This window comes from Sarcophilus harrisii, chromosome 1, assembly GCF_902635505.1.
Source record: "Sarcophilus harrisii chromosome 1, mSarHar1.11, whole genome shotgun sequence".
NCBI classification, from domain to species: domain Eukaryota; kingdom Metazoa; phylum Chordata; class Mammalia; order Dasyuromorphia; family Dasyuridae; genus Sarcophilus; species Sarcophilus harrisii.
Window position 1 is genome coordinate 96,025,014 of NC_045426.1, and position 22,494 is coordinate 96,047,507.

The window sequence follows — 22,494 nt, forward strand, 5'->3', positions numbered from 1 at the left end:
ACATGCCAATTATATTAATAGTTTTCCTAATACTGAACCAGCCCTGCATTCCTGGTATAAATCCTACTTGATCATATTGTATTATCTTGGAGATGATTTTCTGTAGTCTTTTTGCTAATATCTTTAAGATTTTAGCATCAATATTCATTAGGGAGATTGGTCTATAATTTTCTTTCTCTGTTTTCAGCCTACCTGGTTTAGGTATCAGTACCATGTCTGTGTCATAGAAGGAATTTGGTAGGACTCCTTCATTCCCTATTTTATCAAATAATTTATATAGCATTGGGGCCAATTGTTCTTTAAATGTTTGGTAAAATTCACATGTAAATCCATCTGGTCCTGGAGATTTTTTCTTAGGGAGTTGTTTAATTGCCTGTTCTATTTCTTTTTCTGAAATGGGACTATTCAAGCAATTTACTTCCTCCTCTGTTAGTCTGCGAAGTCTGTATTTTTGGAGGTAGTCATCCATTTCACTTAGATTATCAAATTTATTGGCATAAAGTTGAGCAAAATAACTCCTTATTATTTCTCTAATTTCCTCTTCATTGGTGGAAAGTTCTCCCTTTTCATTTTTAAGACTACTAATTTAATTTTCCTCCCTCCTTTTTCTAGTCAGATTTACCAAAGGCTTATCTATTTTATTGGCTTTTTCATAGAAACAACTCTTAGTTTTATTAATTAGTTCAATAGTTTTTTTACTTTCAATATTTTTAATTTCTCCTTTTACTTTTAGAAGTTCCAATTTAGTATTTGATTGGGGGTTTTTAATTTGGTCTTTTTAGTTTTTTTTACTTGAAGCCAATTCATTAATCTTTTCTTTCTCTGTTTTATTCAAGTAAGCCTCTAAGGATATAAAATTCCCTCTTATTACCGCTTTGGCTGCATCCCACAAATTTTGGCATGATGTCTCATCATTGTCATTATCTTGAGTGAAATTATTAATTGTATCTTTATTTTGCTGCTTCACCCAATCATTCTTTAAAGATAGAGATTGTTTTAGTTTCTAATTACTTTTTGGTCTATTTCCCCTAACTTTTTGTTGAATGTAGTTTTTATTGCATCATGATCTGAAAAGAAAGCATTTACTATTTCTGCTTTCTTGCATTTTAATTTAGGGTCTTTATGTCTAATATATGGTCAATTTTGAATAGGTTCCATGAACTGCTGAAAAGAAAGTATAGTCCCTTCTATCTCCATTCAATTTCTCCAAAGATCTAACATACCTAATTTTCTAATATTCTATTTACTTCTTTAATTTCTTTCTTATTTGTTTTGTGGTTTGATTTGTCTAATTCTGAGGTGCAAGGTTGAGATCTCCCACTATTACAGTTTTGTTGTCTATTTCTTCTTGCAACTCTCTTAACTTCTCCTTTAGGAAGCTGAGTGCCATACCACTTGGTGCATATATGTTTAATATTGATATTACTTCGTTGTTTATGCTACCCTTTAGCAGGATGTAGTTTCCTTCCTTATCTCTTTTAATTAGATCAATTTTTACTTTTTGCTTGATCTGAGATAAGGATGGCTACCCCCTAACTTTTTTAGCTTTCACCTGAAGCATAATATATTTTACTCCAGCCTTTTACCTTTACTCTATATGTATCCCCTGCTTTAAATGTGTTTCTTGTAAAACAACATATTGTAGGGTTCTGACTTTTGATCCAGTCTACTATCTGCCTCCCTCTTTATGGGGGAGTTCATCCCATTCACATTTACGGTTAGAATTACTAAATCTGTATTTCCTACCATCCCAATAACCCCAGATTGTGCTTTACTTATTCTTGCTTCCCCCAAACCTCTTTCCCCCTTTTAAACTTATGTACCCCTTTTGTATCACGATGCTTACCCTCTTTATAATCCCTCCCTCCCCCCTTTGAGTCTTTCCCCCTTCCTTCCCTTATTACTCTTTTTCTTTTCCCTTTTCCTCTCCCCGTTTTAATGGGGGAGAATTTTCTCTAAAACAAATGTCAATTATTTTTTCTTTGAGCCAACTCTGATGAGAGTAAGATTCACACAATGTTCCTCCCCCTCTCTAAATTCCCTCAGATATGATAAGTTTCCTTTGCCTCTTTGTGGGATGTGGTTTCCCTCTTTTTATCCCTCCTTCCCACCTTATTCTGCCATCATCCCTTTTCCATATCTACTTCCCTTTTTATGTTATATCAGTACAATCAAATTATACATATATTCTTTTTGTATATCCACAACAGAAATACAATTCTCAAGAGTTATTTTTACCTTTTCTGCATCTCTTGAGTTCTATGGTTGGAGATCAAATTTTTTGTTTAGTTCTGGTTTTTTCTTCAGAAACAAATGGAATTCATTTGTTTCATTAAATGTACATCTTCTTCCCTGGAAGAAAATGCTCAGCTTAGCTGGGTAGTTTATTCTTGGCTGCATCCCAAGTTCTTGTGCCTTTCGGAATATCATATTCCAGGCCCTTCTTTCCTTTAATGTAGAGGCAGCCAGATCTTGGGTGATCCTTATTATGGCACCTCGGTATTTAAATGTTTTTTTTTTGGCTGCTTGTAAAATTTTTTCCTTAATCTGATAGTTCTGAAATTTTGCCACAATATTCCTTGGGGTTTTTATTTTAGGGTTTCTTTCAGAAAGTGTTCGATGAATTCTTTCAATGCCTATTTTACCTTCTGATTCTATTACATCTGGGTAGTTCTCTTTGATGATTTCTTGTAAAATAGTATCTAGGCTCTTTTTTTCATCATAGTTTTCGGAAAGTCCAATAATCCTCAGATTATCTCTCCTATATCTATTTTCCAAGTCCAATAATCCTCAGATTATCTCTCCTATATCTATTTTCCAAGATTACATAAGGACTATCCTATCTAATAGAAAGATATATTTCTCTTTCTCTCTCCCTCTTTTCCTCCCCCTCTTTTGCCTTTCTGTCTCCCTCTCTTTTTCCCTCTATCTCTCCCTTCATCCTTTACTCTCTACCTCTTTTCCCCTTCCTTCTGTTTACATAGAGTATCATACTCTTTATCTGTAGGTGCTCAGCCCAAATGAATATAATTTTTTTAAATTTTTTTGTTGAAACCACTCAAGATATCTTGGAGTTTACTGGCTAGATTTCCTTCTTAAGGATCATGCTTTAAATTCAGATTGATCTGGCTCTCATTGATTGGTTAGTAATAGTTCCCAAACCAAGCCCAGTTAGCCCTTATCTGGACCCATCAATTGAATATGAATACCAATTGTTATTAAACTGGCAGTTTAAGAAATTTTTAATTTGTCTTCTGCTTCTGGTTCTCAAGTCAATTTAGTCTCTGCATAGTAGGGGAGCTTGAGCAAATCAAGGTGATTAGTAAATATCATTAACTGCCTCAGTTTTACAATTTCTTAGAGGATACTCTCTCAGAACCTATTCTTTGTACATTTTGCCACAAGAATAAATTTTATTAGAGATAAATGAATTGAATCTATGTGAGTTTCTGCCATTACACTTGTGTTTATATAGCTTGTCATAAAAGCTAAAAGTTGTGGATGAACCAACAAGTTCTTCTTATAAATAAGTTATTCACCTGAGAAGTGAATAACCTTAAATTTTTGTCATAAGATTTGTCAGAGGGACTAGAAAAATTTAGTATATAGAAGAGAATTTTAGAGGGCCCATGTAGATGCCTTAAAAAGACTGTAAAAAGAAACATTAATCTTCTTCTGCTTGGGTCCAGACAGTAGAATTAGGAAGAACAAATGGAAAGTACAAAGAGAAAATTTTAGGTTCTATCTAATAAAAAACTTCCTGTTGAGGTCTTCAGGTTAAGACCTGATGACCACTTCTCAGGATTGAACTGCAAGACCAGAATACTTTATTTCATGACAAGCCTCGGAATTAGTGCTTGACTGAAAAAACCCACAAATAATTACCAACAGAAGACATCCTTGAAATTCACCAGAAAAGTTCTGTTTTTACTTGAGTGGGGATGGTTAGATAAGGTACAGACTGAGGCCAGGCAGTGAGAGCACAGCAGGCAGGGAGAGCACAGCAGGCAGGGAGAGCAAGGTAGGCAGCTCACACTGACCAGACTTGAGGGGTGTGGGGTGTGATCTCAGTCATTTCTGGCAGGGGAGAATTTTACCACAATGTCGCTACTTTTCTCTGGAAGCAAGCCAGTAGATCAGCAGAGAAGCTATAAATACAGTGGGTAAAAACTATAACCCAGAAAAGCAAGGCTCTTTCAGAACCTGGCCACACCCACCCAGAGTGTCTCAGAATTCTCTCAGAGTCTCAGAGTACACACACAGTGCAAACATTGCTGTCCTGATAGTGCCTCACTCCTGCCCACTGAAGTCTGTAAGGGAATCTTGGTAATACCATCCAGTCCCCCCCACACCTCCCAAAAAAGGCAGATTACATTTGTTTTTCTGTTAGTTTGTTTTCTTTGATTCTTCTTTGACAAAATGAGCAAAAAAATTAAAGCAAGCTCTAACAATAGAGAGCTTTTATACAGATATAGAGCAAACTTCAAACTCTGAAGAGACTAAAAACAGACTATCTCCAGATGAATCTGCAAAGGGGGATATGATCTGGTCTTCAAAACACAACACTCTCATAGAAGAAATTTAAAAGGTTCTCACAAGAGAGCTAGAAGAAACATGGGAAAAGGAAAGGAAAGCTTGTAAAGAGGGTCTGAGTAAGTCATCCCAGTCATTTAAAGATAGAGTGGACAAAGAAATCAAATCCGTGAAAAATAGAATTAGTGAACTGGAAAAGGTAAATAATTCCAAGGAAAACAGAATTAGTGAATTTGAAAAAGAAAATAGCTCTCTAAAAAATAAAATTAGCGCAATGGAAAAAAATCCCATAGAACAAAACAACTCACTTAAAAACTCAATTGGACAATTAGAAGAAGAAATAAAAACAAGTGAGTGAAGAAAATAATTCATTAAAAATCAGAATTGAACAACTGAAATTGAATGATTTAGATACACACCAAGAATCAGTCAAGCAAAACCAAAAAAATGAAACAATGGAAAAAATGTCAAATGCCTTCTTGGGAAAACAACAGACCTAGAAAATAGATCTAGGAGAGATAATATGAGAAATATTGGACTTCCTGAAAAATATGGTGAAAAAAAAGAGCCTGGACACCATTTTCCAGGAAATTATCAAAGAGAACTGCCCAGATGTTATAGAAACAGAGGGTAAAATAGATGTTGAAAAAATTCATCGATCACCTACTGAAAGGTTCCCTAAAATCAAAACTCCAAGAAATATTATGGCTAAATTCCAGAATTATCAGACCAAGGAAAAAATACTACAAGCTGCTAGGAAAAAAAAACAATTTGGAACTATGCTCAAAAAGATCTCAAACTCTCCATACCCTTTGATACAGCAGTGTTACTACTGGGCTTATATCCCAAAGAAGGGAAAGGGACCTGTATGTGTAAAATGTTTGTGGCAGCTCTTTTTGTAGTGGCTAGAAATTGGAAAATGAATGGATGCCCATCAATTGGAGAATGGTTGGATAAATTGTGGTATATGAATGTTATGGAGTATTATTGTTCTATGACCAGCAGGATGATTACAGAGAGGCTTGGAGAGATTTACATGAACTGATGCTGAATGACATGAGCAGAACCAAGAGGTCATTATACACTTCAACAACAATACTGTATGAGGATGTATTCTGATGGAACTGGATATCTTTGACAAAGAAAACATCTAATTCACTTCCAATTAATCAATGATGGACAGAATCAGCTACACCCAGTGAAGAAACCCTGGGAAATCAATGTGGACTATTTCATTTTTGTTTTTCTTCCCAGGTTATTTTTACCTTTTGAATCCAATTCTTGTGCAACAAAAGAACTGTATGGTTCTGCACACATATATTGTATCTAGGATATACTATAACATATTTAACATGTATAAGACTGCCTGCCATCTAGTGGAGGAAGTGAAGAGATGGAAGTGAAAAGTTAGAACAGAAGTAAGTGCAAGGGTAATGTAAAAAAAAAAAAAAATTACCCGTGCATATATTCTGTCAATATAAAGTTATAATTTAACAAAAAGAAAGAAATAAAAAATGGGATGGTGTGATGACCACGTATTTTAAAATCAGCCAGAGTCAGGAATTCAGGTTAAGGGAAAATCTTCAATATTTATTCTCAGTGGAGGTGAAGAAGGTTCGGAGGTAAAAAGGAATCAGAGGTAAAAAGAGAAGCCAGACAGACCAGAAGCCACAAGACCAGAAGCCCCCAGAGCAGAACCCACCCATCAACCTCTCTCCACCTGTCTTCCTGCCCCTTTGCCTCCACCCACCAAAATCATCATTTCCTATACAACACATCAGGACTTGTATAGAGAGTGGGCGGGGGCCATTCTTTGTCCAAGCATGTATACTAATAGAGTATAGTCCAATTACTATTTAGCCTCACATGCTTGGGACTTCAGTGCATCAAATCAAGCCTCAGCCCATTACATCTCCCACTTTTTTTTGTTTTAGAACACAGGTGGTCATGCCATCCCTGACTCTTCAGGGAAGTCAGAGCCCCTAAGGGGAGGTGATCACACCCTCTCTGACTTCTGAGGAAAGGAGGTGAAAGCACCAAAAAGGAGGTGATCATAACCCCCCCTGACTTCTCAGGAAAGGAGATGAAAGCTCTAAAAAGGATATGATCACACCCTTCCTGACATCTCAGGAAGGGAGATGAAAAGCACCAAAGGGAAGTGGGGGTTGCTATCGGGTTTCTAGACTGAAGGGTCTTATTATGCACAAACCCATCATCATGGAAGGTATTACACAAGCACATAGCAATAACGCAGAGGCTATTAGGGATGACCCTCCCCTCAGTCAGTGCAGGCTCGATGTGGTGTAACAAACATGAATTTTACACGCAAGTAGCGGAATAGCAAACAATATAAATCAACATGGTGTTGTAAAAGATTGCCAGAAGTCCTAGAAGGAGGGTATGTAAACAACAGTCACATATACACCTTCTTCAGAAGCCAAGAGATAGTCCAAAACCAATCTATTGTCCCTTGCTTCACATGTCAGGGAATCCAATGATTCCCCTAAGTTTTGAAGTCCTGCAAAAGTCTTTTTATGTTAGGGAATCCAATGATTCCAGCAGATTTTGAAGTCCTGTAACAGTCTTATCATTTCTCAGAGAATCCAATGATTCCTGAGAATTTTCAAGTCCTATGTCTCAGAGAATCCAATGATTCCTGAGGGTTTTCAAGTCCTATGTCTCAGAGAATCCAATGATTCCTGAGGATTTTCAAGTCCTACAACAATCTTATGTCTCAGAGAATCCAATGATTCTTGAGGGGTTTCAAGTCCTACAAAAATCTTATCATGTCTCAGAGAATCCAATGATTCCTGAAGGTTTTGACGTCCAACAATCTTTGATGTCCATGAGTGAAATGCCATAACTGCCACGCTTTTTCAATGGTGAGTACAATCAAACCCGGAACCACCCGATATTTCTTGGGTCTTCTCCTTTCTTTCAAGGGTCTGCTCTGTCTCTCTGTGATGGACAAGGCAAATATGGCTCGTTGGCACCTATCCGATTCCTTCTCCACCTGTAGAGATACAAGCAAACCCTCTTCCCCAAGCATTTAGCCTATGTGGTCCCTTCCATTCACCACTTTATGGGTCTCTCCACATCACCTGGTGATTATTTAAAGATAGTGGAGCTACTTGCACTGGACACTGTCCTTCCGGTGGGTTATAAAACCTGTCTGCCAGAGCCAGTGCATCTTTGTCAAAAATCAAGAAATTAATAGTATAAAGGGTTAGATTTAGAAGTTCTCTAGGGTTACCTGTGGCTCCCCCTTTCTTTTGTTTTTGGAGGAGCATCTTAATGTCTCTGTTTCTCCTCTCTACCATTTCCTGTCCTTAAGGATTAAAAGGTATGCCAGTGGTGTGTAAAATCTTATACTGTGCACAAAAGTGTGCTAAATGTTTGGAAGTATAAGCAGGACCATTGTCTATTTTTATTGCTTGTAGCACACCCATAATGGCAAATGCTTGTGTGAGGAATTCAGTGACCACTTGGCTGTCTCTTTTGCTGCTGGTATTGCAAAAGTGAATCCTGAAAAGGTGTCTACCACAACATGGATAAAAGACAGATGACCAAAAGATTTATAATGGGTCACATCCATTTGCCAGATTTCATTGGGTCTCAAACCATGAGGGTTCTTCCCTGGAGGCAGTGTAGGAGAATGGAAAGAAAGGCAAGCTGTACAAGCTTTTACTATGCTCCTAGCTTCCTCTCTTGTTATTCCAAATTGTAAACGTAAAGCTCGAGCACCCTGGTGATATTTAGAATGTCCCTGTGTCATAGCCTGGGCTTCTTTGAAAACAGAAATATTGTCCAACATAGTTAGAAAGCTATCTGCCTTTGAATTGCCATCAAAAATGGGACCTGGAAGTCCACTATGAGAGTGGACATGCAAGATATAAATCTTACCTGGATGCTTTCTCACTTGCTCTTGAAGTTTCTTAAAGAGCTGATATATATTAGAGGCTGCAAATTTTATTTGGGCTGTGGCAATTCTTTGTACCACACCTACTAATAGGCCGAATCAGATATTATATTTATTTCTCCTGGATAATAAGTAAGAGCTAGAATGATCACGTACAATTCATTCTGCTGAGTGGATTGAAAAGGTTCTGACTACTCTATAGTTAGATCATGAGAGTACACAGCACAAATATTATGTTTGGATGTATCTGTGAAGGTAGTTGGTCCTTTAAGAGGAACTTTAGAAACTTTTTTTTCAAGAATCCATCACCAATTATGTAATAGTCTGGTTATCTTTAATGGAGACACATGTGTAAAATTTGGAGCCATGGCTAATAAAATTTGCCACTCTGGGATGGTCTCACAACACATTAATTTGGGTATTGGTATAAAAGGTGTATATCTTGTCAGGTCTTGTCCTAGATAATTGTACTGCTCGCTTAATGGCCTTTAATAAAATTCTAGCCACAAGCACTGGGTAGGGAGTAAGGCTTTGTTCTGGTTGTGCCAGGAGGTTCACCCACTCTATCACACTGTCGCCTTGATGAAGGACTGCTGTGGGTACCTCTTGTGTGGCAAAAACTGGTATTTCCGAGGGTTTTTGAGTGACTCTTTCAACTACATTGGATAAAGCCAGTTCAACTTTTCTCACAACCTTTTGAGCTTCTTTTGTAAGCTGGCGTGATGAATTTAAAGCACTGTCTCCCTTTAAAATATCATATAACGGTTGTAACTGATAGATAGTCAAGTCTAACACTGGTTGTATCCATTGGATATCTCCTATCAATTTTTGAAAATCATTCAATGTGTTTAACTTCTCTGTTCTTAAGGACAGTTTTTGTAGTATAAGCACCTTAGGGTATACTTCATATCCTAAATATTGAAAAGGAGAATGTCTTTGAATTTTTTCTGGCTCTATGTATAATTTGTAATTCCTTAGTGTTTCTATGGTCTTTTGTAGACATGCTTCTCACATTTGTTCCTCAGGTGCACATCCCAATACATCATCCATATAATGTAATAGCATAACTTTTGGGAATGCTTTTCTTACTGGAGCAAGAGCAGCAGCAACATACATTTGACACATAGTAGGGCTGTTTTTCATTCCCTGTGGCAAAACTTCCATTCATATCTTTTATAAGGCTCAGCTAAGTTAATGCTGGGCACTGAAAAGGCAAATTTTTTCATATCCTCCTTATCCTATGGGATAGAATAGAAACAATCCTTAATATCTATGACCCAAAGAGGCCATTCTCTAGGCAATTGAATAGGAGATGGAAGTCCAGGCTGAAGAGTTCCCATAGTTTCCATCTGTTCATTCACCTTTCTTAAATCTGTTAACATCCTCCATTTTCCAGATTTTTTTTCACAACAAACACTGGGGAATTCCAAGGACTTAGAGAAGGTTGTAAGTGTCCTTGGTCAAGCTGCTCCTGTACTATATCTAATAAGGCCTGAATTTTATCTTTACTTAAGGGCCACTGTTCTATCCACACTGGTGTATCAGTTTTCCATTGGATAGGAACAGGTGAAAGTGTTGGCAGGCCTTCAACAGCAGCCCTGCTTAAAAAACTGAAGTACTCATTTTTAACCCTAATTGTTGTAAAATGTCTCTTCCCCACAGATTGATGGGGATTTTTTCAACTATAAAAGGAATAAAAACTCCTGTTTTGCCTTCAAAAGTCCATCTCATAGGGGTAGCACTAACTTCAGCTGCTATTGATTTCTCCTACGCCAGACATGTAGGTGTCTGCTTTAATCTTTGGCCAGTGACTAGGCCAATTGGCACCTCTAATGACTGTATGATCTGCACCTGTGTCTACCAATATTTCTAATGGTAGGCCATTTATATAGATTGTGAGCATAGGTGGGTCAGCTGTTACAACTGCTGTCCAGTTCCTGGATTTTGTGGTCTGGAGTCAGAATCTGGGTGACTATCACCAGGCTGCTTATTAGGATTCTGTATGAGTAAACCTGATGCTACTACTTCTCCTAGGTGATAATTCACACATTGTCTCCCTGTATTAGTGACTGAGAGATTATCTACACATTCTCCAGTTTCCCACATCAGTGTGTGGATGGACACTGTTTTGTACATACAAAAAGGAGGTGAAATGGTCAAGCCTACTGTGCCTGGAGGCAAGGGATCCATAGGCTGGAGAAGAACAGATTTCACCTCTCCAGGGGGTATTTCGGTTGTCCCAGCTGCATACAACTCTATTCTCCTTAATTGTAATCTCTTTCTCCCATCAGGTTGCTTCCTGGCTGATTGATTGTGTAATTCCTTTCTCCCATCATAAGGCTTCCTGGCTGATTGGTCATGTCTGGGTATTGGACTTTTAGGCATCATTGGCTGCCATCATGCCCTAAATGTTTTTTGCCTGGGGTTCTGGGGCTGGGCCCCTCATCCCGTTTCCCTGAACTTGTCTACATTCTGAGGCCCAATGGAAGTCTCTGTTGCATTTTGTACATGGGGTATTGGGTCTTGTTCTCCCACCCTGTTTTCTCACTCTGTCTGTATACCAACATTGAGCTTTCAGATGCCCCACTTCACCACACTGAAAGCATTGACAAGTCTCTCTGGAAGTCCCTTGCCGGAAGGGACCCTGTCTTCCCATGTTGGGATCTTGGGAAGTCTGTGTCATAGCCTGGCTATAAAAGGCATTTGTGTCCACTGTGGCACAGCATCTTATGAACTCCTCTAAAGGAGTATCCTTGTGCAGTCCTAGTATAATTCTTCTGCAAACCTCATTAGCATTTTCCTTAGCAAGTTGCCTTATCAAAATATCTGTTGATGCATTTTCACCATTAGTTCTTGTGATAGCAGTTTGCAAATGTCCCACAAAGTCAGCAAAGGGTTCATTTGGCCCTTGTGTTATTTTTGTGAAGTCCTCACCCTTGTCATCTTTATTGTGGAGTGAAGCCCACGCTTTGATAGCATTAGCAGCAATTTGCTCATATGCTGCTATGGAATAATTAATCTGTACTGTGACGTCTGCATAGGGACCTACACCTGTTAGTAGGTCATAGATTATTGCAGCATGAACTGCACTTTGACTATTTTGTTGGGCTTGTATCCTACAGAGCTCCCTATATTCAGAAAGCCACATGTAGTTTTGTCTAGGTTCTAGGCATACCCTTGCTATAGATTTCCAGTCATTAGGGGTCAAGATTTCAAAAGCCAAATTCTGTAATAACATCTTAACATAAGCTGATGTAGCCCCATAAAGAGTGCAAGCCTTTGTTCAGGTCTTTGAGGATTTCTATGTCAAAAGGAGCATATCTTTGACTTTCTTGACCTGAAGAATTAAACTGCTGTATTACAGGAAAAATATGGTGTTGGATTTCTGCTACTTCAATTCCTTCTGCTTTGGCCTTCATTAGTCCCTTTTGCAATCTAGTCATAGGAGTAGTTGGATGCTGGGGGGGGGGGAGGTGCTGGTGCTGTCACTGCCTCCCCCCCACTATCCCTCCTCCCTCCATCCCAGAAGGTAGAGTTGACAGAGGAGAGTCAATTACCTGTTCCTTACAAAGTTGCCTCAGATTCACCACACCCTTGAGCTTCAATTAAATTGTCATGCCCTGTGGGGATATGGTCATTAATCTCTTAATTTCCCTTAATCTCAGGTTTCCCATTTCGCTATTTTTAGCACTTCTTTTCTTTCTTCTAGGAATCATAGGATTTCTTAGGGTTAATTGTATTATATTGTATGAATAGAATGCCTCGATGGAAATTGAATGTGGACTGTTTTCATTGTAATATGCGGAAACTGTTGCCCAATTAATGTCCAATTATCTAGAGAGATTTGTTCTTCCTCTATGAACCAAGGGGAGGTGTGGTTTAATGTACCCAGAAGTCTATCTATCTGTTCCCAAATTATAAGTAGCCCTTGTCCTTCTATCATCTTAAACATGCTTTCTATAGAGCCTCTCCTGGGTGTGGTTGAAGGGTTTGGGGGGTGGGAGTGGGATGGAGAATCTTTAGCTAGCATCTGTCCCATTTCAGTCAAAAAAAAAAAAAAAAGGTTGCTAGTTTAGTTTTTAAGAAAATAAGTTCCCTGTTTGTCTATTAACAATACTCACCCAAGTTCCTGGTCATTGGAGACTTCTTCAGTGAAAGTAGGGTCCTTGGTTCCCACACTTGGACGCCAAGTGTGACGACTGTGTATTTTGAAATCAGCCGGAATCAGGAATTCAGGTTAAGGGAAAATATTCAATCTTTATTCTCAGTGGAGGTGAAGAAGGATTGGAGATAAAAGGGAATCAGAGGTAAAAAGAGAAGCCAGCCAGACCAGAAGCCCCCAGAGCAGAACCCAACCATCAGCCTCTCTCCGCCTGTCTTCCTGCCCCTCTGCCTCCACCCACCAAAATCATCATTTCCTATACAACACATCAGGACTTGCATAGAGAGTGGGCAGGGGCCATTCTTTCTCCAAGCATATATATTAATAGAGTATAGTCCAATTACTATTTAGCCTCACGTGCTTGGGACCTCAGTGCATCATCTCAAGCCTCGGTCTATTACAGGATGGTGGGGCATTTGAGTAAAAGAACAATGTAAAAAAATTCAGCCATTCTCAATTTCTCAAAGAATGTTTTTTTTTTGAAGTGTAACATTTGAAACAATAAAATCAAAGGGAAAAATAAATTTCTCCATTCCATAAATGTTATACAAGGAGACAATACCTCAAGTGGAGATTATTTCAGTACTTGAGGTCTCTCCAGTATATTAAAGTACAAGGAAATTAGGCAAAGAAAATTGATTGTTGGTCTCAGAACTCTGTTGGACTGTTTTAAAATGAGATTCATATCTGGTATTATTGCTCCATGGATCATGTAAGGTCCATGGTAAGGAGCTCCAATCATATGATGGAAAAAGATAATGATACAAGGCCAATATATTCTGAGGATCCAGGGTTACCAGAGTAAACTTGCCTGAAAACAAGACAAAACAAAATGACTGATCACAATCACTTCAGGGGTTGAAGTCTAAAATCATGGACTTCTGGGTATCTTGCATGACCAGTGTCTAAAGGAAACTGAAGAAACTGATGTAAACTGCAGTGGGTTCATCCAGTTCCAGTTCCAGACCAGGACTGTGGTTTAAAGCCAGAGCTGTGAAAGATGGCAGAGTAAATTATCACTCAGGTATTCAGTGGCAGAGTTTAGGGCCAAAATCCAGCAACCACATTTGTTGAGACAAAGCCCCCTGAAAGGGCCTGAAATTTGTATATCTCTTCACTGTGGTATTTCAATAAGAACAAGAACTTGGATCTAGCTATGCTACTCTATAAAACAGGAGTGTACAGATCCAAGTCTTTGCAAAAAAGTTCTAATGCAAGAACTGAAATGGAAGACATGACTCAATGGAAGAAAACTCTTGCTTCAGTGAAGAAATAGTATGCCCTAAAAATATACACACACAAAAAAACAAAAACAAGGAAAAATAAAAACAAAAAACATTACAGAGAAATAAATAGATGAAATAATCATAGTAGAATCAGGAAAAAAATAATAGCATAGTCATAAGGATCCAGGGTAGATTGAAGAAATTAAAGATATTTTGAAATAAGAGATAAAAAACAAAATGAGGATATGTAAAAAAAGTGAAGATTTTAACTAAGAACATAAATAAATTCAACCAAGCACTGGTTACTCTGAACAAAGAGCAGGCAAACGAAATGAAAAAAAAAAAGTTTTGGCAAGGAAGCTATGGCAGTATATTAAAAATATTTTATACTATGACCATGTCATTGTTTTCTACTAGGAATACAAGGTTGGTTCAATATTAAGAAAAATCTGAATATAGTAGAACATATTAATAACAAAAATAATATGGATATATCACTAGAAATGGTAGAAAACTGTTTATAAAATATAGGTAGTATATTATAAAATTTCAATTAAATTAAATTTCAAATTAAATTAATATTATTAAATTTCAAAACCACAGTGATGAGATGTAGAAATAGGAGGAGATCCCCACTACTCAGAGACAAAAGTCCAATGCAAAAGAATTTGCAAACCCAAAATCTGTGGCAAAAAGGATGTTTTATTGTTCACCTAGAAGGAGGCTCTCTTAGTGGGTAAAATTTTTAATTTGGAATTTGCCAAAAGTATGTTAACAGACCCCTGATTATATGGGCAATTGGTGGCCTGGGGCTGATTGCTCTCTGGACTAATTAATAAAGGACCATGAGTCAGAGATCTCCAATTGAATAAAATCATTTAACTGGTAGTTTGAAGGCTTTTCTCCTGAGTCTGGGAATTTTCTGAAGGGGATCCAGGCCACCTCCAAAAGATATCAGTTTCAATGGAGGGTGATTTGACCAAGATCTCCAATTGAATGAAGCCACTTTACTTGGGAAGGGCTTGTCTGGTAAGGTATGGTTTTCTCAAGATTTGGGAATATCTGCTCCCCTGCCCCCCAAGGTTACATCATTTTTCCTAAAAAGATCTCGGTTCACATCAATAGGAATAAACAAATCTTTCTGATATAAGCATATGTGTCTAAAATAAAGAGCGAACAGTTAAGGCTAAGCTAGCTCCCTGGAGGCCTCAGGATCAGCCAGAGTCAGGATAAGTAAAAGTCTTTGGTCTTTAGGGGGAGAAATTAAAGAAGCAGGCAAACTGCCAGGAGTTTTGCCAAAGATCTGTCCTCGATTCTGGAGTCCAGATTCTCCACCTTTCTCCTCCTTGTTCTGCCATCAAGTGAGGTCTGTCCTGTCTCACTCCACCCTCTAATCCTTGACTACTATTATCTGTATACACCAAACATTGAGTAAAGAGCAAATAGTGAGAAGAGCCATTTTAAAAAACATATGCTAATAAAGTCATTGTCTTATATCAAACAGGTAATTAGCCTTAACTGTTTGGTTGTCTTATTCAAGTACACCTTTTCATAGTTTCAGTCTTTTAGAGCTAACACTATTTATAAAGGAAAAACAAAAAATAAAAAATAAAACAAACAAAAAAAAAACTAGATGTCTTTCCCAAAAGAATAGATGTAAACAATGCCCATTTCCATCACTACTACTAAAAATGGTAGGCCCTGCAATAAAACAGCTAAAGCAATAGGAAGCATAAGATAAAACAAAGAAAAAAAATTACTATTTGCAGATGATTTATATAGAGGACTCAAGATTTCCTAAAAAATAATTTAAAAATAACCTAAAAGGAAAATAAACTCACATAGTCATAAACTTTTACATATATGTGTGTGTGTGCTCTACACATATACAAACGCACACCAACAGTCAAAAAAAAAAAGAAATTCCTTTCAAAAAATCTAAAAATGCACAAAATATATGCAAACATGCCAATAAAGACACACTCAGAATTTATATGAATGCAACTAAAAAGTATTTTTCACAGAAATAAAGGAAAATACATAATTTGAGTTATATCATTTATGTAGTGAGAGCCATCCAAATATAATTAAAATGATTGTTGCTTTACCAATCAAATTGATACTATGTTATTTTATAGAAGTATACAAAATAATGCAAAAAATTTCCAGGAACAAAAGGTCAAGAATCCTATAGTAAATAATGAAAACAATAGTGAGAATAAAAGGGGCCTATCTATACCATATCTTAAATTATATTATAATAAATTAATAAAAATTATAAATATTATAAATGTAATCATCAATGCTACTTTCTAGTGCTAAAAAAAATAAAAAGTTGGTCAATGGAATAATTGAGGTATATAACATTCTCAACAATGAAATATAAAAGCATTGTTCTTGATCAACACAAGGATAACTACCCCTGAGGTATGGACCCACCATTTAATAACAACAACTACAACAAAAATTCTCAAAAACTGGAAGTCACAACAACCCTACATGGTAGGCGCTATTGTTTTCCCCATTTGAAAATTGAAGAAACTAGTCAAGTGATTTGGAAAGGGTCATATAGTTAGTAAATGTCTGAGGCCAGATTTGATTCCAGACTAGTACTCTTTTCTCTGTGCCATCTAGTTGCTTCAAAAGGAAAAAAAACAAACAATGAAATATAAAAACCCATGAAAAAGAAATTATGCAGTGACATATAAGCATGGATATTTTGTTATTAGTATGTTAGATTCAACATATGTTTAAACAATTCCTCATAAGATAATATGACAAATTATTTATTTTTATTTGTTTTTATTTTTGTATATTCAATTATGTTAATATCTGTTAATTTCATTAAAAGAAAATATAAAATAAAGAAATGAAAATGTAGACTGAAGACAGATGGCAAAGAGATTCAAATGCTAAACTGAACCAAGTTTTTATTTTATGATTGAGGCATAAATCTACTTGAGGAGACAAGATATAAACTTAGCAAAGTTATATAATTATGCAAGATAACCTTTGTTTGACATAACACAGTTATTTGTATTTAAGTTATACTGTTTCCTTTTGAATTCCTAATGTAGCTTGACTTCTGTTAGCAGTGCAGGAGAAAATCAAGCCACAGCCTTTTATAAATCATCTTGGCAGTAATATTGATAATAGTGGGCATTTATATGCTACTTTAAGATCTGTGAAACAATTTTTCCTCTTTATATCATTTGTGCCTTATAGCATTGATATTGAGGTAGATTCTGCAATTAGTTTTAAGCTAAGTCAACACATATTTATTAAGCACCTACTATTTATTTTAATATTCATGCCCAAAACTTGCATGTACTTTCATTTTAAAAAATTTACTGAAAAATGAGAAATTCAATAGCAACATTTCTGTATACTGGAGGAAAAGGCAAAATATATATATAACATCCAAATTGGTTTTTACTGGTTTTCATTTTTCTTCAGGCACAATGTAATCATCTACATAACTCCTTTTCAGTAGCAGTTTTTTAATGATAGACTGAATAAGTTTAAAGAGGCAGCAATAAATAATAATTATTTTGGCTCCATATTCATCATTGTCATTTTTTTATTGAGGAGGAGAGGAAGACTATCTATACCTTTCACAACCTTGACTCAAGAAGATGTTAAAGGGGAAGGGAAGTGGTAATCAAAATCCAAGTAATAATGTACAGTTTAGTATATTCAGAACCTTTAGGCACAAAGTAAATAATGTTGAGATGACTACACAGATCTCTTATCATATCTTTCTTCTAAAAGCCAATTATACAAAAAAAAAAAAAAAATCTAACTTCTTCCATTCTTATTCACCCATAAGATTATACAGTACCCATAGGAAAAAATAAAGTCAATAAAAATTGAATTCCAAGCAACAAAGTATAAACTTGTGTTATCTTTCAAGTATTTAATAATCTAGCAGTGGGTGAAGTTGAACACCAGCATGCCAGTGATAAATGTTTATTGCTAAGAGAGCAAGAAATAAGTCTCAGAGAGAAAAAAAAAATCACAAAGACACTTTGAAAGTACTGCCTAGTTCTGCCTTTTTAAAATAACCAACAATAAAATACACAGAGGTATAGCATAACTCTTTGCCATCAGATTTTCCCCCTCTTTCTTTCTTCAATTAGGAAGAACCTAAAACATCCTTAGTTTTAAGCTGTAAAATTTAATGAGTTTGAAGGCTTGGTAATAGATTTGTTTTGTTGATTCTCTGTTCAGCTTTCGTTACTTAAGTATGTGTTAAAAAGAAAACTGAAAATTTTCTGCATGTTAGCATTTTTTTGTCACTTACTTTATAGGCTCACATTGCATAAATTTAATATAAATTTTAATTTAACATGTGACTACAATTTAGGGGTAATTTATTTTGATAATAATCTCTTAATAATAATATTGTAAAATATAACTTTAACCTTTCACAATAAGATCAGAGATGAAGGAAGGATATGCATTATTATTATTATTCAATATTATATTAGAAATGCTAACTATAACAAATAGATAAAAAATTTTAGGAAACAATAAGTAACAAAATAGGATTTTATCCTACTCTTTGCAGATGATATGATGGTATACTTAGATAATCCACTAAAATAAGATGAAACAATAATTTCAGCAAAGTTGCAGAATATGAAATGAAGATACATAATTTATTTGCATTACTACATATCACCAACAAAACTCTGCAGCAAGAAATAGAAAGGAAAATTCTATTAAACATAAATGGACACAATAAAATACTTCTGCTTCTATCTACTGAAACATGCACAAGATCTATAGGTGCACAATTACACAATTACACAATTGTGTACACACAATTACAAAAAATTTTGACATCTAAATAACTAAAGAAGTATTTATTGCTCATGGGTAGACTGGGTCAATATAATTAAAATGACAAAACTATCTAGATAAATTTATTCTTTTTCTGTTTCTGTTACATACCAAACTACCAAACAATTGTCTTAAAAAACTAGAATAAAAGAGTAACAAAATCAATCTGGAAGAACAAAAGCTTAAGAATATCAAGCAAATCAATAATAAAACAGTTGAAGAGAAGTGCCCTACTAGTAACAGATATTAAAGTATACTCCAAAGCAGTAATCATTAAAATAGTCTAGTACTAAATAAGAAAAGAAGTGATGGATCAGTAGAATATAAAATTTATTTCTGATTATAGTAATCTATAGTTTACTAAACACAAAGATACATTCTTTTGAAAGTAAATACTCACAATTTGATAAAAACTGGTCATAAAACTAAAAAGCAGCTTGGTAGAATAGAAACAGAGACCTAAATCTTAAACTATATGCATCACAAACTTTAATGATTTAAACATAAAGCAAAATTAACATAAGCAAATTATGGAAGCACAGAAAATAATAACTGTCAGATGTAGGGAAAAAAGGAGTTTATGAACAAACAAGAGAGAGACAGAACCATAGAAGGTAAAAATGGAAAATTTTGATTGATTTTTTTTTTCTTTAAATCACACACCAGTGGATTCAAATTGAGAAACAAAACAAAACAAAACAACAAAACAAAATGGGGGGGAGGGGACACAATTACAGCAAGTTTCTCTGATAAAAGCCTTATTTCTCAAATACTTAGGGAACTAAGCCAAATTCTTTTTTTTTTTTTCAAAAAAGGAACCACTCCCCAAAATATGAGCAGGTAGTTTAAAGTTATCAACAATACTAAAATTAAAATAGAATTATCAATAATCATATTAAAATGCTCTAAATAACTATTCAAGAACTGCAAAATTTTAGAACTGAATTCTAAAATTCCATAGATCTCTAAGTTTGGCTTACTTAACAGGAAAAAAAATGGCAGAGGATATGTGATAAAATAAGTATACCTATATTGGCAGAGTTGTAAACTGATCCAACTATTCTTTTTTGTTTTGAATGCAATTAACTTTTATTGGATCTTTATGTATAGGGATGTAAACAGTTTGTTCTAATTAAAAACAACAACAACAAAAAAAAAAAAAAAAAACATGTGTTTCCTTTTTCCTTTCCTGGTTATCTTTTATGCTTCTCTTGAGTTTCATATTTAAATATCAGATTTTCTGTTTAACTCTGGTCTTTTCATCAGAAAAATTTGAAAGTCCCCTATTTTATTTAATATCTGTGTTTTCCCCTGAAAGATAATACTCAATTTTGTTGGGTAATAGATTCTTGAATGTAATAAAAGCTCATTTGCTTTCCTAAATATCATATTGCAAACCCTCTAATTCTTTACTGTAGAAATTCTATATCTTGTGAAATTCTGAGTGTGACTTCCACATAATTGAATAATTTAATTTTGGTAGTTTAGAATGTTTTTTATTTGTCCTGATAATTTTGGAATTTGATTGTAATATTCCTTAGAGCTTTCATTCTGATATTTCTTTCAGGAAGTGAATGCTGGACTCCTTCAATGAATATTTTGTCATTTGATTCTAAGATACCAGGGCAGTCTTGACAATTTCTTGAAAAATACACTTAAAAAAATCAGGGTTTTCAGGTGGTTCAATAATTTTCAATGGTCTTACTTAGATTTTTTTGCAGGACAATTTTTTTTCAATGAAGTATTTTACATTTTCTTCTATATTTTTATTCTTCTGATTTAATGGATTGATTTTTTTATCTCTATACAGTGATTAGTTTCCTTTGCCCAAATCTAATTTTTAAAGAATTACTTTGCTCAACTATCTTTTATAACTCCTTTTCTACTTGAAAATTTTGCTTTGAAAGTAGTTGTTTTGTTCAGTGGAAATTTGCCATATTTCATCAATTCTATTTTTTTAAAGAGTGTTTTCTTGATAATCCAAGAAAATTGTTCTGGAGATTTCCAGAAGTAAAGTCAAGATGGCAGAGTAAGATCAGGAGGATGTTTGAGATGTTGAGACCCTTAAAAATCACATGAAAACAAACCTTTGAACAGAATCTGATGGAATGAAACCCCTCTCCAGATCAAGAAAGACTGAAAAAACTTCAAGAAAGATGTCTCATTGGGGTGAAAAGAGTGTTCATGCCAGGTTAGATAGACTCTGAGAAAGCTGATAAGAAGGCTTTGATCACAAAAAATCAGCAACTAATACCCCAGTCCTGGCTCAGTAGAGGAGTGTATCAGTGGGTCAGCTTTTAGTCCCAACGAAGAAGGCAAACTGAGAAACCAGGCTGTTCCCTAAGCAGACCAGACAAAACTACTCCCTGACAAGGAGCTCCTGTGCTAGAAGCCAAGGCTCAGAACTACACAGGAAACTTGGGAAAGCATTCCTTTTACTCCAGGAGCAGAGCTTAACAATAAAACTTAAAAAAGAGAGAGAGAGAAACAGAGAGAGAGAGAGAGAGAGAGAGAGAGAGAGAGAGAGAGAGAGAGAGAAGTCTTTCCTTGTCTGTTGACTGTGTACAATCAACTGCCTACAAACATTCCCATATCTCCACATACCCAAATAATTCCAGTTCAGCCATCCATCCTCACTAGCTTTGCTTTGATAACATTCTCTCCCTTTCTGGTTAAATCCCTTAAAATGCTTCCACTTCAGTGGTGTAAATTATCTGCCATAAAAAGAGGCAAGAAAAAGCTTTTTAAACTATTACAGTTACAAGGCAGAAAAAAGCACAAACTCAGATGAAGACAAAATGTCCACAGAAGAAATCTCCAAGAGTGATATGAATTTGTCTGAAGTCCAAAGAGGCTTCTAGAAAAAGCTTATAAAATACTTCAAAAGACAAATAAGAAAGGTAGAAGAAAAATGAGAATAGAAATGAGAGGTATGCAGGAGAGAGTCAACAGCTTGGAAAAGGAAGGAAAACATGTCTGAAGAAAACAACCTGTAAACAGTCGAATTTTTCCAAATGGAAAAAGAGATATAAAAGATAATTGAAGAAAATCACACATTTGAAACTAAAACAAGGTAAATGGAAACTAATGACTTTGTGAGATAGCAAGAATCAGTCAAACAGATTTTTAAAAATGGAAAAAATAGAAGAAATGTGAAATAACTCATTGCCAAAACAGCCAACCTGGAAAATAGATCCAGAAAAGACAATTTAAAAATTATTGGCCTACCTAAAAACTGTGACCAATAAATAAATAATAAAAGCCTGGATAGTATTATACAAGAGATCATTAAGGAAAACTGCCCCCAATATTCTAGAAACTGAGGAAGAAATACTCATTGAAAGAATGCAGTGATCACCTCTGGAAAGAGATTCCCCAAGAAAAAAAAATAACCCATGGAGAAGGAAAGGGCAAAGAAATCTAGTAAGACATTTTTAGTCAGGGTAATCAAATGGGCCAATACATCAAAGAGCTGAGCCAGGAGACTGATGAGAGACATGAAAAATTCCTGTTCTGACTACAATCCTCTTCTCTATTTGAAAGTTTGCCTCCATGACATCTCACAGGATTCACCCTACTATAGTGCTGCTTGCACTCCCTATCATGTGGACTTAAATACCTTAGCATGTGGACTTAGATAACAGAAACTTACTGATCATGCTGTGGGGAAAAATAATTACACTCCCATAAAAAAAACAAACAAACAACAACAAAAACAAAACAAAACAAAACAAAAAAACAGAGAATTGTTAAGGACCATGCCTATGTGAAGCAGCAGGTCAATTCTCTGAGACCCTCCACAGCTGTGA